General features: G+C 41.9%; 1 protein-coding gene across 5 annotated transcripts in view; it reads left to right on the forward strand.

Moving 5' to 3' along the window:
* The window catches only part of XRCC4 (X-ray repair cross complementing 4), a 162,623-nt gene that overhangs the window by 1,121 nt on the left and 146,665 nt on the right, over positions 1-14,837 (forward strand). For 2 of the 5 annotated variants that reach the window (XM_071580524.1, XM_071580528.1), the window contains exons 1-2: positions 5,758-5,841; positions 8,743-8,857. The exons of 2 other annotated variants lie outside the window; for them this stretch is intronic. The gene's annotated coding sequence lies outside the window, so the exon portion shown is untranslated. Of the gene's footprint in view, positions 1-5,682; positions 5,842-8,742; positions 8,858-14,837 lie in introns of those variants that run through there. One more of the 5 variants, XM_071580529.1, reaches the window with a different exon arrangement.

Consider the following 14,837-nt stretch of genomic DNA (forward strand, 5'->3'; position numbering starts at 1 on the left):
TTGTGAAAACAGCCTCATTATAATCCCGGATCTGGTCACATTAAAGTGTTTGAAGGATGTGACATTAAGGGACATTTCCAAAGAGAAGGAAGTTGTAACTATAACAACTGGACAATCTCTGGTGGTCACCAGACCCAAGATTTTAAAGGCAATAATACTGTAGAACTTCTTGTTAATGTGTGAGATGGAAAGAGAAAACTGGGTTGTTTGGCTATTTTTGGATTCACTTTTGGACATCTAAATGTGAATAAGTCTCTCAAATTGAAGAGTTTTCTGTAGCATGTGAGGAGACTCCAGCTGTCAGTTCTTGGTGACACCATAACCTGCTCTCAGTGCTCAGCTGGGTTCCTCTCCTGTAGTTTTTTTACAAATATGTCCTCTATTTTTGTGCCCTGTAGTTTTGCCTACTTTGAGAGTTTCTGGGAAGCTCCCACGTGAAACCCATTGCAGAAGTTTCCAGCAGTCTCAGCTATTCAAAGAAGAACTTTGGTTGATCACATTCTGTATTAAAATAAATTTTAAAATTAAATTTCACCTGCATGATTTGCAGTAGTGGGGAAAATGTAATTTGATCATTAATGATCTTGTGGGAGCCTTGGTGGCACAAATTAGAAGACAGTGTGCCCACCATGGCAGTGTCTTTCTGACTGAGATATAAGTTTTCAGGTGGTGTTACTCCAATTTGTCTTTCTTTTTTTTTCTCCAAATTGATGTCTTGTCATGGAAAACCAGTTGCAAGTGGCTGGGATTGCTTTGGTTGGTGTTGTCTTCAGGAATTCTCTGGATAGGCTCTGCAGTCTGGGGAAATCTCAAAATAAATCAGAACTTCAAGCACTTTTATTGATCTGTGCTGCAATATTCAGGTGTTTAAATAAAATCAGGTGGTTAATGCTGGTTCTCTGTTGCTGTTGGGTTTTTTAAGAGTGGGATTGATGGTCTTGGCTGTTCTTCTTGGTGTTAGGAAATGTATTAGTGGGATTTCCAGTGAGGGGATTACATCCTGCTCAGTTGGGTATTAGGGCATACCAAGGAATTTTGTGTGTATAATGAAAGGGGGAAAAAATTAAACTTCTAGGCTGTTTTCAAGTGCAGGAAGAACTATCACAATACAATGGCAGTTGCATGTGGAGGGATTTGTGTTTTGCTTCCCCAGTGGCTCTTACCCTTTGTGAGGAGCAGGAGGATTGGAGGAAATAGTTTAACAAAATACCACAGGTGGGTGAGTGACACGACAGGTACATCTGTATAAACAACTTTCTGTGCTCAACACACGTGCAGTGCATAAATGAGGTGGAGAAAGCAAATAAACTATAAATGTTTTTTTCTTTGAGATACGCCAGTTTGAACGATTGGCAGAAAGCTGATAATGCTCTTCTTTGGCTTTTCTTTGGCTGTTCCTTTGTTGTATCCACATCTGCTGTTCCCAGTGTCTTCAAACACAGGAATGAATGCTTAAAAACTTATTTGCATAGTTGCTACAGCTACAAATCCGTTTTGGTCTCCCTCTAGAATCAGGAGGTAGTGGATCATGAGGGGTATGAATTATGCAGGAAAACATGCAGTGAGCAGGTAGAGTTCTGTGTGCTGACAGGGGCAATTAGAACGTGGTGTTTTGATTGCTAACACTGTTCTGCAAGGGTGTGCTGGTTTAAAGGTAAATGAGCAGGAGAAACAACCTCAACACAAAAGAGATTATAAGTCTGAGTGGCAATTTAATAACAATATTACAATAAATGCAATGGCACAAAGAGGAATGGGTTTAACCTACAAACCCAGCAGTCTAACCCAGCCCCCTGGGGCACAAACACAGGGGGGTTTGGTGGCCCCTGTGCTGAGCCCCACGTGGCTCCTCCGAGTCCAAAGGAGAAGGAGGGGACAAACCTGTTGGTGCAGATGATGGCACAGTCTGGTGGAGAGTGGTGGGCTCCTCCTGGCCAGGTTCTGCTCCTCCTCTGGATCCCATGAGTGGTTCCCCAAGTCCCAAAACCCCCAGATTGTCTCCCCTCAGGTTTGGGTGGGAGCCCCCAGTGCCTCCCCCAGGGCAGGGAGTTCCACACTGGGGGATCTGACTCTGGGAGTCAGGGGGGATTTTGGAATGGTTGCTGGCCCCTGAGCAGAGCTGAGCCCTCAGGTGGGTGTGGAGGTGCCAAGGAGTCCCTGCAGGGGAGTTCTCTCAGCTCCTCTGCCAGGCTTCTTTCCCAGCCAGCTCCCAGCCTGAGGGCTCAGCTGTGCCCTGGGCAGCTGCTGCCAATGGGCCGTTGTTCTTGGGAAATGAATAGAGGGGGTGGAATACAGAATTTTGATCACCCCCACATGGAAATAAACTGGTCCCACCTGCTGAACTGGGACAAAGGGGAAAAAACCCTTCCTACGCTTAGGTACAGTTTCCTGACTCCCCATGTTACCCATCGAAAGTGCACATGATACTCACTGTGTCAGGATGGACCACAATAGCTGTTAAGTGCTGGGAGTTTGCAGCAAGAATGAACTCGATTTTCCTGACTGGGTTGCTGGAAATGAGTTCTTTTATGTGCTATTTTAACCATATACTTTATAGAAACTTACTGAGCTGGGTAATATGCGATAAGGAGTGTTCTTACAGCCGTGGGAATTCCTTTACCTTAAAATTTCTGATTTTTCTGGCAGGTTTCATGTGTATATGACATAAACAACTGATGCAGAGGTTACTGGGCAGCTTAGCAAGGCACTCCAGCTCATAAACTACAAGAATCCCAAAGTGTCCTGGCCCTGCTGTAGGAATAATTCCAGTGTACGTGACACAGGTGACCCTGTCCCCTCTTCTGACACAGACTGTGCAAGAGCACTGGATGTTTTACAGTGGCTGTTGGACCAGAAAACTTCCATTTCACTGTGGGTGAGATAATTCAGGTTGGTTTATTGGCTCAGTTGGTTAAAACTTGGTTGTAATAATGCCAAGGTCATGGGTTCAATCCCCTGTGTGGGCCATTGACTGTAGAGTTGAACACAATGATCCTTGTGGGTCCCTTCCAAGTTAGAATAGTCTGTGACTCTGATTTCACTGAAATCACAGAATCACAGCCTGTTGACTTCACTGAAGTAATGCCTAAATATCCATGTGAGGTGTTCATGGATGTGCCACAAGCCTTGCAGGGGCACCTGCTGTTTTGTCTCAGTGCCTGTTTCTGATGTCCTTGTTATCTTTCAGTGCCACTTGAAGATGAGAAATTTTAATCCTTTGCTCTTGTCACTTAGGGATTAGCAGTAGCTGGGGAATGTTTTCAAGGGGTTATTTTAGAGCTCAGGAGCCCCAGATGAAAAAGCAACACTTGTCCTTGAAGAGTGGGTTGAATCACATGGAGTTGGGGGTGATATTCTCAAGAACTCCAATTGTTATCTGATTCTTCAAGGTGAACAGGATGCAGCTGTGATTTCTTCACTGATGTATCTGGCAAAATTGTGTGGTGCTTGCTGACACTGTGGGTAGCACATAAACTTGTGCATAAGTTGTAATCTGAACTAACTTCATTGGATAACCAAGAATCCAATTTAGGCAGCTGTTGTAAAACACCATTAAATGTGTCTTGAGATGAATTTCTCCCCACCAAAAAATAAGAATTTTCTCTAGTTCCATCCGCAATTTGATCTGAGTCCCTTTCATGGGTTAAAAACCAGTGTCTTTTAACTCCTGTTAATTATAATCAGGATGTCACACTGAATTTTAGTCTTCCTCACCTCCTTTGTCTGTGTGTGTGAGGTGGAAAAAAAGAAAAGGTGGTAAAAACCACCTGTGAATTTGCAGCTTATGAGTGCAAGGTATTGTCAGATAATGTAATGGTGTCAGATAATTTAATGTAATGGTGTCAGATAATTTAATGTAATTAGCTGTCCAAGATACCTCAAGGCACAAAAGAGTTACTGAATTATATGTGGCACCATATTGACACAATTCAGAAAATAGTAACAAAACAAATTACTGTTGTTTGTTAATCTAGCAGAGTCAAATGTGATCAACACAAAGAACTTGTCTTACAAGAAAAGTTCCAAATTGGGAAGAAAAAGTTCATTCTGGGTGTGTGTGCCTGAGTAAGGGTCCCTGCTGTTACTGCCACTTAAGGCAAAGTAGTGATTTCAAAAAGTGTTTTTTCATTAAATTGTCCAGATTTACAAAGTGTGGAAAAGTATTGGGGTATTTCTGCAGGGTGTTAGATGAGTTTTCTGTGAAGGAGTGTCCAATGAGCAGGGATAGAGCAGAGACTGTGAAATAAACAGTGGAAAAGGGAGACTGATCTGATGTGATTTCAAGATTGCAGAGACTGAGAACTCTTGTGCCCTTGATGTAGAATCAGCCAAATTGCTGGCTACATTGGCATACCAAAATTAATGCAATTAGCGGGAGAGTAAGGCTTATATATCCCATCACAGGCTGCACTTGTGTTTTTCTTCTGAGTGCATTTTGTTTGTTTGTTTGTTTTTTAAAAATTATTCAGATGATTATGAAAGGGATTTTTTGTTTGCAGGTCCACAAAGGGTTGGTTATGGAGGCCACCCCTTTCAGCTGGACAGGAAAGAGGGAACCTGGGGCTTTCTAAACGCCTTCAGCTGTGTCAGGCCTGGGGTGGAAACCTCCCAAAAACCTGAGCAGGGACTTGGGATGGCTGAGCTGAGGTGGGAAGGTCCAGCAGTCCTTGGAGGCAGCAAAACTGCGTTGTGTGGGTTTGTGCTAAACTTCCCCAGCTGAAAAACTGGACCTTAATTCACAGAGTCCAGCACAGCTGGGTAGAAATATTAATTTCTGTGAGACCTGACATAGTTACTTATGGGGATAAGAGGCAGGGAACCAGGTGAGCATTCCTGTGTGTCTTGGTGATGGACATACTTGACTTAAATCTCCTGAAGGAAGGAGTAGTAAAAGGGTTTTTCCCCTTTGTATTGGTCCAAGTCTATAGAGGAAAAATGTGCTTTATATTTTGCAATTCTTTTAATCTTGGCTGTTCTGGGGATTTGTTGTATTAGCCTCAACTATACTAAAAGTATTCTTTCTTTGCATTTTCTTTAAATAAAAAGGTAGAAATTTTTTCAGTGTATACTTAATAGTATATATATAGTATCTATATGTTTAGTATACTGTGTGCTATATATGCACATATATAATTTCTATAGTGTTCATTTCACAGACATTTCACAGACTATTCTGAGCTGGAAGGGACCCACAAGGATCATCGAGTCCAACTCTTCAGTCAGTGGCCCACACAGGGGATTGAACCCATGACCTTGGCCATTATTACAACCAGGTTTTAACCAACTGAGCTGATCTCAGGGTCTTGTATATATATTTAGTTAATTTTAGGTTTATGTCATGATTCTGTCGCTTCTGGTGGTACAAAACAAGTAAGGAAGCTGATAACACTGAAAGAGAAGGGAATGCATTGGGTTTATTTTACCCCAAACTGCACTGAAAAGTCTGTTTGGACTGTGGGGCAGTGACTGTTCTGCTCAAAGGCCTGGGTGTTTCATGCTCATGTACCTGCCTTATTTCAGAGTCTTTAGACTTACATTCTTAAGACAGCACCCTGAGATCTTTGGTACTGCTCATACTTGCTTTGTGATAATTTACATTTCAAACCTCAAAGCTCTGACTGGTGCAGTGTCAAAGCACTTTTGTGCTGTGTTTTCCTAATCAGTGTTTAATTGCCTTCTCAGCTCAAGCCCCAGTGGCATTTCCCCCTGGTGTACTCCTGCTGTGTCCTCTGCAGATTTTGTTTCACTCCAGAGCAAGCATTCTTCATAGATGGGAGGGAAAACTAATATTGAAAAGCTGGTTTCCTGAAGCAGACTCCCTGCTTGGCATCAAGTGTTGTGGTAAGAGTTAAATTTTTGAGTAGAGTTTTGTTGTTTAGGGCTTGCTTTTTTCCCCTAGTCCATAGTAAGGACAAAAAAATTCACATGAAAGGGTCATGAGCATTATTACTTGGGAAAGCCATGAGCTGATGTGTCTTGAGAGGCTTTATATTTTCTGTGTACAGAACATAAGATGTAAAGAGTTCAAGTGATTCCTGTGAGGCTCTTTGTGTCCCCTTTCCTCCCCGAATGTGATTTTCAGTCCAAGTGCTGACTGACTACCCATTGATTCATAAGGGGTGATTCAGGGTGTAGATTCAGTGGCCACTGAATTTTCTGTGGGACTGTGTCCTTACTTATTTTATATATTTTTTGTTTATTTTAGAACAAAGCTGCTTGTTTGCTCAGAGCTGTGCTGGTTTAAAGGTAAACCAGCAGGAGAAACGAACCAAACACAAAAGAGATTACAAGTCAGAGTTACAATTTAATAACAATATTACAGTAAATGCAATGGCACAAAGAGATATTGGTTTTGCCCCACAAACCCAGCAGTGTAACCCAACCCCCTGGGGCACAAACACAGTGGGCTTTGGGGGCCCCTGTGCTGAGCCCCACGTGGTTCCACGAGTCCAAAGGAAAAGGAAGAGAAAAACCTGTTGGTGCAGATGATGGCACAGTCTGGTGGAGAGGGGTGGGCTCCTCCTGTCCAGGTTCTGCTCCTCCTCTAGATCCCATGAGTGGTCCCAGAGGTCCCCACATGCCAAGATTCTCTCCCCTCAGGTTTGGGTGGGAGCCCCCAGTGCCTCCCCCAGGGCAGGGAGTTCCACACTGGGGGATGTGACTCTGGGAGTCAGGGGGGATTTTGGAATGGTTGCTGGCCCATGAGCAGAGCTGAGCCCTCAGGTGGGTGTGGAGGTGCCAAGGAGTCCCTGGAGGGCAGTTCTCCCAGCTCCTCTGCCAGGCTTCTTTCCCAGCCAGCTCCCAGCCTGAGGGCTCAGCTGTGCCCTGGGCAGCTTCTGCCAATGGGCCATTGGGAACAGTTCCTGGGCAATGGTCCAGAGGGTTTAGAATGCACAGCTTTGGTCACACCCACACAGGGATAAACTGGTCCCACCTGCTGGACTGGGACAAGAGCTTTGTGGGGTTGTGGGACTTGTGTCCTGATGCTTCTGCCCTGTTTTGTTGGTTAAATGTGCATTGTCACAAAGCCTAAGCTAAAGTGGTGCCTGTGGAAACAACTGAAATGGGTGTTCGATATTTATGTCTTTTTGCCTTATCTTCAAATTCAGCCTAATCCATCAAGAAGGTAATTAATGTTCAATGCCAAGTGCTAAACGTGGCATTTAATTTAAATTTAAGTGCATTGAAAGGGAATATCTCAGTTCGTTGGACACGTCTTTTGAATTATTTTTCCTTGTGGGTCAGACAAAACAAAACTAATTACAATTTTAAAATTAATAAATTTAAGTAGTGTGAGCTTCTTGTTTTCAGGGAGCTCGATGTTGCCTTTTGCTGTAGATAAATAGCAAATGGAAAGAAAAACATAATAAAACTTTTGTTAAGTGAAGACCAGGTAATGCAGGAATTTTCTTCAAAGGAAATGCCTTAGGAAACAGCTCAGCAAGATGAAGCAATTTGGAGCCTGGGCCTATTTTTTATTATTAATTTGACAGGGACGTGAAATTAAAATAATCCATCTCTTTGAAAAGTCTTGGGTGTGGAGGTGGGAGGAAAGGAGGATGTGTAAGGCCTTGTATTTATACCTGCCCTTGTCCCACTGAAGGGGCTACATCTGGTGAAACTTGTTTTTCCAGGTTGCTGGGCTCAATTTCTCAAAGCCCTGCAGAAACTTTACATGCAGAATTACATCCATCCATATCCACCTGACACTCTGATTGCTTTGTGCCATTTATCTTTGTTTCAGACTTGCTGCTCTTGCCTATGGAGCTATTGTGGATTCAGTAGTGCTGAATTTATTCGACTTTAAAATTAAAAAAAAAAAGACAGATTTTAGTGTAACTCTTTGCTCAGTGATGTTAAATTTAATGTGTTTAGAGAAATGTGGGGATTGTAATAATGGAGACTAAAAAGTAGCAAACAAAGGAAATCTGTGGGGCAGATTTGTGTTGAATATCCTGATAATATTTAATCCTAAAGAAGGCAGTGTTTTGGAAAACAGATGATACCTCAACCAGACTACTGTGTTATCCAAATATACATCAAAAAAACATATGCATGGCAGTATTTTTGGTTGGACCGAGGGGGATTAAAGAATGCTGCTTTTTTTTCCTTTTTTTCCACCCCAAAATTTCCTCAACTTTACCATCCTCAAGTGGGTACTGCTAAGTTACTGAGAACTGCAGAAATGCTTTTAAAAATATGTCTGAGGTATTGAAATTCCCAAATCTTTGTTCTTACTAATTGGATACATTGAGCTCAGAAGTTGCATCTGGCACAGTTTCCTTTTTCTACCTTTTCTCTGCAAAACATGTGTCACTTTTAGTGCTGTCTTTTCAGAGTATGGGGAGATTGAAATATGCTTATATTGATTTTTTTTTAATGGGGGAACGAGTTATTTTTCTTCATAAATAGCCTGAGGTTCCCAAGGGAAGGCACAGTGCCACCTGGGCTTTGGCAGGACCTTGGGAAAACGGGATGTTCTGCACCCAAGTGGAGCTGTAAAGTGTTTGTTGGGACTTGCATGTCCCAGAGGCAGCAAAGGAGGGGAGTCTGTCTCTCTGAGACACGCCTGCTGCCTTCCCGTTTCAGACCTGCCCTCTGGGACCTGCTCTGGGTGTTGCCTTTGATCTTTGCTCCCTTCTATATACACATTTTTAGTAACTTCTCTACTAAAATTAACCTTTCTGTCAGGAAACGTGTCTACTATGTGCCTTAATTTTATTTCTGTTTTGTTTTTTACAGGTTTGTAACTCTTAGTTAGTGCATCCTGTGATCTTGGAAAGTGAGGATTTGACACTGTGCACTCACTGAGCCATTAGTGTTGGAAAGAGTTGGTAGAAAAGGGTGAAAAAGAAAGGTTTGTCCCTTTTATAAATCAATTTGGATACTCCCTTACTTGCTAGTGTATACCAGTATAATTGCCTGCTTGGGTGTTTATTTTAATACACTGAAGGCCTTTTTTTAAGCCTTATTACAGCATAATGTAGATGCTCATAAGTGAGCTTGGCAAGGCTGGATGCCTGGAGTGGGTAGTGGGTTAGGCCTGAGACTTCAAGGGATGAAAGACACCAGGGTGGGCTTTGCCTCCAGGCTACAATTAAGATCAAGGCTTGTTAGTAAGATTCCTACTATAAAGGTTGTTGACTGTCTGCTTCCTTCTGTTTCTCCTCATTTTTCAGCTGGTGACTGTAGTAAATAAGTCTGACAAGGGTTGTTCCTTATCGTGGATTCCAGATCTTTTGTGAAAAATCTTCCATATCTTGCTGTCCTGCAGAGTCTGACAAGCTCAAGATTTATTTTTTTTTTGTGGTTTGTTGGGTTTTTTTTAATGGCAGGGGACAGTTGCACAAAGTATGTGCATGTTTCCAATCCTTTTGTGGAACAGAGGGAATGGAGCAGTGCAAATGTGAGCCATGTGAGCTTCGATTCTGCAGTTGGGTCCACAATCTCTTGGTCAATTTTTGTTCTGTAGAACTGAGTTATTTTAAAGGCCCATTCCTGCACCAAGTTTTAAACTCACTCAGTCACTAATTCATATGCAGTGCCAATTTTTTCTTCATTTATCTGCAAGGCAAAGCTGCATTATTGACAAAATTGTAATCCTTGTGCTTCTAATACAGAGCAAAGTAGAACAAAAGAACCACTAGATATGATTTAGGATGCATGTGATATTAAGATGCCTTAGCCTGCTAAATTTCATTAGGAAACAAAGCTCTTTCTAATTTTTTTTCTTTCCTTTGCTGTTCAGATTTATCTTTAAGTTACAGATAAAAGTTATTATTGAAGATTTTTTCAGTGTGCAACAAATATTGTGGCCAAGGGAATGGGAGTCTTGTTGTGGGATGGGACAGGAAAGATGCTGTATTGTTTTCTTCTTGTTTGTTGTTCTTTCAGAGAGAAAAGAGAAAAGGAGTCCCTATTGGATCAATAGTTCTAAGATTAATGGACTCACAGTTGAAATTTTTGTCAGCTATTTTAATGCTCTTTCTCTTGAAGTATTGGAGTTAATGGAATTTTAAATTACCACGAGAGAATATCAATTTGTGTGAAATATATGACTGGAAATATGCATAAATATAGGCATTATCTTATTTCCTCCTGTTAGAAAATGTGGTAATAGCTAGTTTTAGTCTTTAAAAGCAATACTGAGTTTTTCTTGACTGTTTCAATTCTCCAATTATCCACTTACAAGCATGTGTAGCATCCCCTGAACAGCACCTGTTCCCTGATTAGAAGTTAACTATTAACTCTCTTCTGATTATTAGATTCTGATGTGTGGTTGTTCTGGTCAGAAGGGATCAAACCATAGGCTCTAATAGCAGTGTGTGGTCTTCTATTCCGAACTCCCATTTTTCTCAACAAGAAAACACTTAAGTTAATTGCTTCATTTCAAAGACATAGTAGCTCTTTCTGGTCTCTAAGCCTCCTTCCATGCAGAGCTGCTGAGGTTTGGAACACCTGCAGCCCAAGCAATTTGGAAAAAAAAAATAGCCATTAGTCTGCGTGGAATAAAAAAAAATAAAGTGCTGATGTTCAAAATATCATCAATGATGCTGTGTTGGAGCAGCCTGAAAAATCTGGCTTTTGGTCTGTGCTTAGTGCTATCCAAAACAACATATAAAATCCTTTGTAGAGCAGTTTTAAAAGTGTCTTGTTTATTCAGAAGCCCCTGTGTGTAGCGTTTGTTCCCAGGGCAGAGGCACCAGCCAACAGCTGATTTCTCTTCAGAAGGAAACATTGCCTAATGGAGATTATAGAAGCCAAAGAGCAAAGGGACAAAGTGCTAAAGATAAACAGCTCAATCCTCAACTGTTCGAGGGCCTCAATAAAGTCTCTGATGTACAAATTTGGGGTGGGACTCGGCTGTTCCCACCTGCAGGTCTTGGGTCCGTGGCTGTGGCGTGGTGAGGTGCTGGTGTTTGGTGGGACCCCCTGTGTCCCTCAGGAGTAAAACACAGGCTTTGTTATGGCCCCAACCCTTCAGTTCCTCTGCAGCTCTTTGGCAGAATCGAGGGAAAGGAGAAACGTTCCCCTGTCTGCTCCCATTTCACTGACACAGTGAATGGAAAGAACCCACAGAACTGGTGAATGTGAAATGGCACTTTGTACTGGTTTAAAGGTAAACCAGCAGGAGAAATAAAACCACCTCAGGAGAGATTATAAATCAGTTACAATTTAATAAAAATACTACAATAAATGCAATGGCACAAAAAGAAATTGGTTTTGCCGCACAAGCCCAGCAGTGTAACCCAGCCCCCTGGGGCACAAACACAGTGGGGTTTGGTGGCCCCTGTGCTGAGCCCCCATGTGGTTCCGCTGAGTGCAAAGAAAAAGGAAGGGACAAACCTGTTGGTGCAGATGATGGCACAGTCTGGTGGAGAGGGGTAGTCTCCTTTCGAGGTTCTGCTCCTCCTCTGGATCCCATGAGTGGTTCCCCAAGTCCCAAAACCACCAGATTGTCTCCCCTCAGGTTTGGGTGGGAGCCCCCAGTGCCTCCCAAAGGGCAGGGAGTTCCACACTGGGGGATCTGACTCTGCCAGTCAGGGGAGATTTTGGAATGGTTGCTGGCCCATGAGCAGAGCTGAGCCCTCAGGTGGGTGTGGAGGTGCCAAGGAGTCCCTGGAGGGCAGTTCTCCCAGCTCCTCTGCCAGGCTTCTTTCCCAGCCAGCTCCCAGCCTGAGGGCTCAGCTGTGCCCTGGGCAGCTTCTGCCAATGGGCCATTGGGAACAGTTCCTGGGCAATGGCCCAGAGGGTTTAGAATGCACAGCTTTGGTCACACCTACACAGGGATTAACTGGTCCCACCTGCTGAACTGGGACACACTTGAAGGTGCTCCTCTGGTCTAATGGATTCAGGTACTCTTTGGACTGCAATAGTGAGTCTGATTACAGTAACTTAGTTTATTGGGTAGCAATTAAAACATAATCTGCTTTTGTGCAATGATTTTATGTTTTTTCAACCAAGCTTTTCCGGAAGCTGGTCTGTTAAATAGTCAGACTAACAAAATTCAGATGTCTGTTTTAACCATTTTAAGCATTAATACAATTTCTACCTTCCCACCCAAAGACGCAAAAGTGAAACTATATCTGAAAATTTCAATTCTCCGTCATCCTTTGTGTTTTTGGCTCTGTTTCATAATGAAAGTTCAGCTTGGTAGAAGACTGATGTATGAAAAGTCACAAGTGGAAAGTGATGGGATGGGTGCTGAGGGAATTCAGTGGGCAGGTGGGTGGGTTGGGATGGATCAGTTCTGAGGAGGGTGTTTTACCTCAGCTCTTGAAGTGTAGAGCAATACACCTTTTGAAGACATTGAGCAGTTACTGGAATGTAGATGGGATGTCCAATTTCCAGTTTCTTTCACCTGAAATTCCTGTTTTGGAAATATATTGGTGGCCTTAGGAGGGGTTGCAGTCACGTTATGGTAAATTAATAATGAATATGCTCTGATTTAGTGTCTATTATTTCTTTCTATAATTGCTAGTTGCGAAGTGGTTGGGTAACTCCTTTGCTTTTTTTTGCTGTGTTCTTGCTGTGATTGTGTGTAGTTTATCCATTTACTCAACACTACACTAAAATCCATGAAAGAGTTTTTTTCCAGTTCTTTTCCAGGTTTGTGGAAAAGAGTTTTATTTTCTTATTGCTGCTGTTTTGTTTACAAACAGGTTTTCAGAAAAGCAGTAAGGTACAATGTTATTCTTTTCATGTGCTGTGTAGCTCAGACTGATTTTCATGAAGAAGATTTGTTCCTCCTCTTGAAGAAAAGTGTGTAATAGCCATTCTGTAAAGCCAAGAGTCCTTAAGCTTTTGCTGGAACACTGGAGTGCTTGGAGATGTCAAGCCAGGCTGAGCTCTGCTTACTGAGGTAGTTTCTAAACATGAAGCAATAAGAGATAGTCCTTTCAAAAGCACTGGGGGAGATCAAGGCTGGGAGAAAGGGCCTTCATTTTACACTCTCCTGGAAAATTGTTTGTTCAGAGACACACAGTAAAATGTGGAAAAGCAGGAAAATGCTATTTTGCGTTTATTTTGAAATACAGGATGTTCTTCTGCTTTGTGTGTGTCTCCTCAGAGTGGGTTTTTGTTGAGGTTGTGTTTTACCACAGGTGTGCAAATTGTGTGTGAATTTCTCAGCTCTGTTAAGAGAATTTTCCTTTACACTGGCAAGAGACCTCTTAGGGATGTTGTCTAAGCAGAATCTTAGTTTCTAGCTGTTCCACATCACTCCAGTAAAGTGCTGTTGTGTGAAGCCAAATGCATGGGATATTATTGCATTAAATTAAATTAGTCTCAGGCCTTAGAGACCCTGCATCTTTAAATAAATAAATAGATTTCTTTCTTCCCTGTGTGACTCCTGACCTCAGTTTTTCTGAGGACTGACACTTCATTCCCTTTATGTAAATAGAAATTCTAACTCTGTTGCTTTGTTTTCTGCTATAAACAGCCTGTGTTAACAACAAAGCCTCTGGTGCAGGTGATTTTCACTGAATGCTGCTCTGCTTTGCCATAAGAATCAAGTAGAACAAGGAAAAACTCCCCACAGAACTATATAAATGCGTCATTACCTTGTGTGCTGCAATCTTTACGCAACAAACAGTAATTGAAGTCTTTTTACAAACACTGTCTTTCACAGAAGGACTTGTATGACAATATTTCATCACGTTTTTCCAGAATAAGCAACAAGCAAAGGGGAATCTGTCAGGCAAAGGAGAATACATGTCTGTATGCTTGACAAAGCTTCATGAATTACTTGTTTTCTTGCCTTGTGCTCTTATTGACCCATGTCCAGGCACTTAATGCCCTACAATTCTTTAAACTGGATTTATTTCTAGAATCACCAATAGCAAAGATATTGTTCCAGTTGTCTGTGCCCCAAATATTTAATTTTTTTTGTGCTTGATTACAGGTCCACAGACATGCTGTAGAATTTCAGAAATAGCCAGTTGGTTGCTTGGCGATGGAAATAGAAGCCTTTTTTTTTTTTACTAATTTTTCAATATTGTTTTTGAGTAACTTTTTAGATCCTGGTGCATTTTCAGGGAACAGAATGGTGGGGTGTGACATCTGTAATAGTAAACACAGTGGTGGCTTTTGGATGTAAATAGCAAAGCTTTATGCTTGAAAACCAAGTCTTATATTCATAGTTTTGTGTCTTTTGAATACTGTGCACTTGTCTGGAGCAAGTGAGAGGCATTTTCAAATATTGTTGGGTGCTGAGCTGAGCAAGAGTCAGTGAACTGCAGTTAAAACTGTTCTTCCCAACTTGAAAATGCCAAGTTTTGGTGAGGCCTGAGGTAGTTAAATCTGTATCTAGATTTGACTGATCTTGGTCATGATTATTTATTGCTACACTTCAGATGGAAAACTGGATAGAGCTTTATTATCCTCCTTGTCTGAGCATCATTGTACTCAGTACATGTAGTTTAAACACCTCAGCTGGTGTTTATTTTCCTGCCTTTACAGGCTATTTTTAGTGTGTGGGTGAACATTCTTCCAGTCTCTTCACTCAGACTGGACTGGGTATAAATGGGATTCCTTAGGAGGTTTTATGTCAAGCACAGATTCCCAAGTTGCTTTGCTACAGAGCAAAAAACTCACTGTGGCATCACATATTTTGTTCCCCACAGCACCCAGTGTTTAAAGTATTTTCTTTGGGTTGCTGGTGTTGCCTTTCATGTGTCAGTGTTTCAGATGAATATCAATTACTTTGAATTACATTAAATATGCTGTATGTTGGGTGATAGTAAGTTAGAAACAGAGCCATGGGGGAAGTGCTTGTGTATTGTAATTTCCTGTTCCCCAGATCCCTGACAGCTTCTTAATTTGAATTCTTAATTCAA

Source organism: Pithys albifrons, chromosome Z, assembly GCF_047495875.1.
Source record: "Pithys albifrons albifrons isolate INPA30051 chromosome Z, PitAlb_v1, whole genome shotgun sequence".
In the NCBI taxonomy this organism is placed as follows: domain Eukaryota; kingdom Metazoa; phylum Chordata; class Aves; order Passeriformes; family Thamnophilidae; genus Pithys; species Pithys albifrons.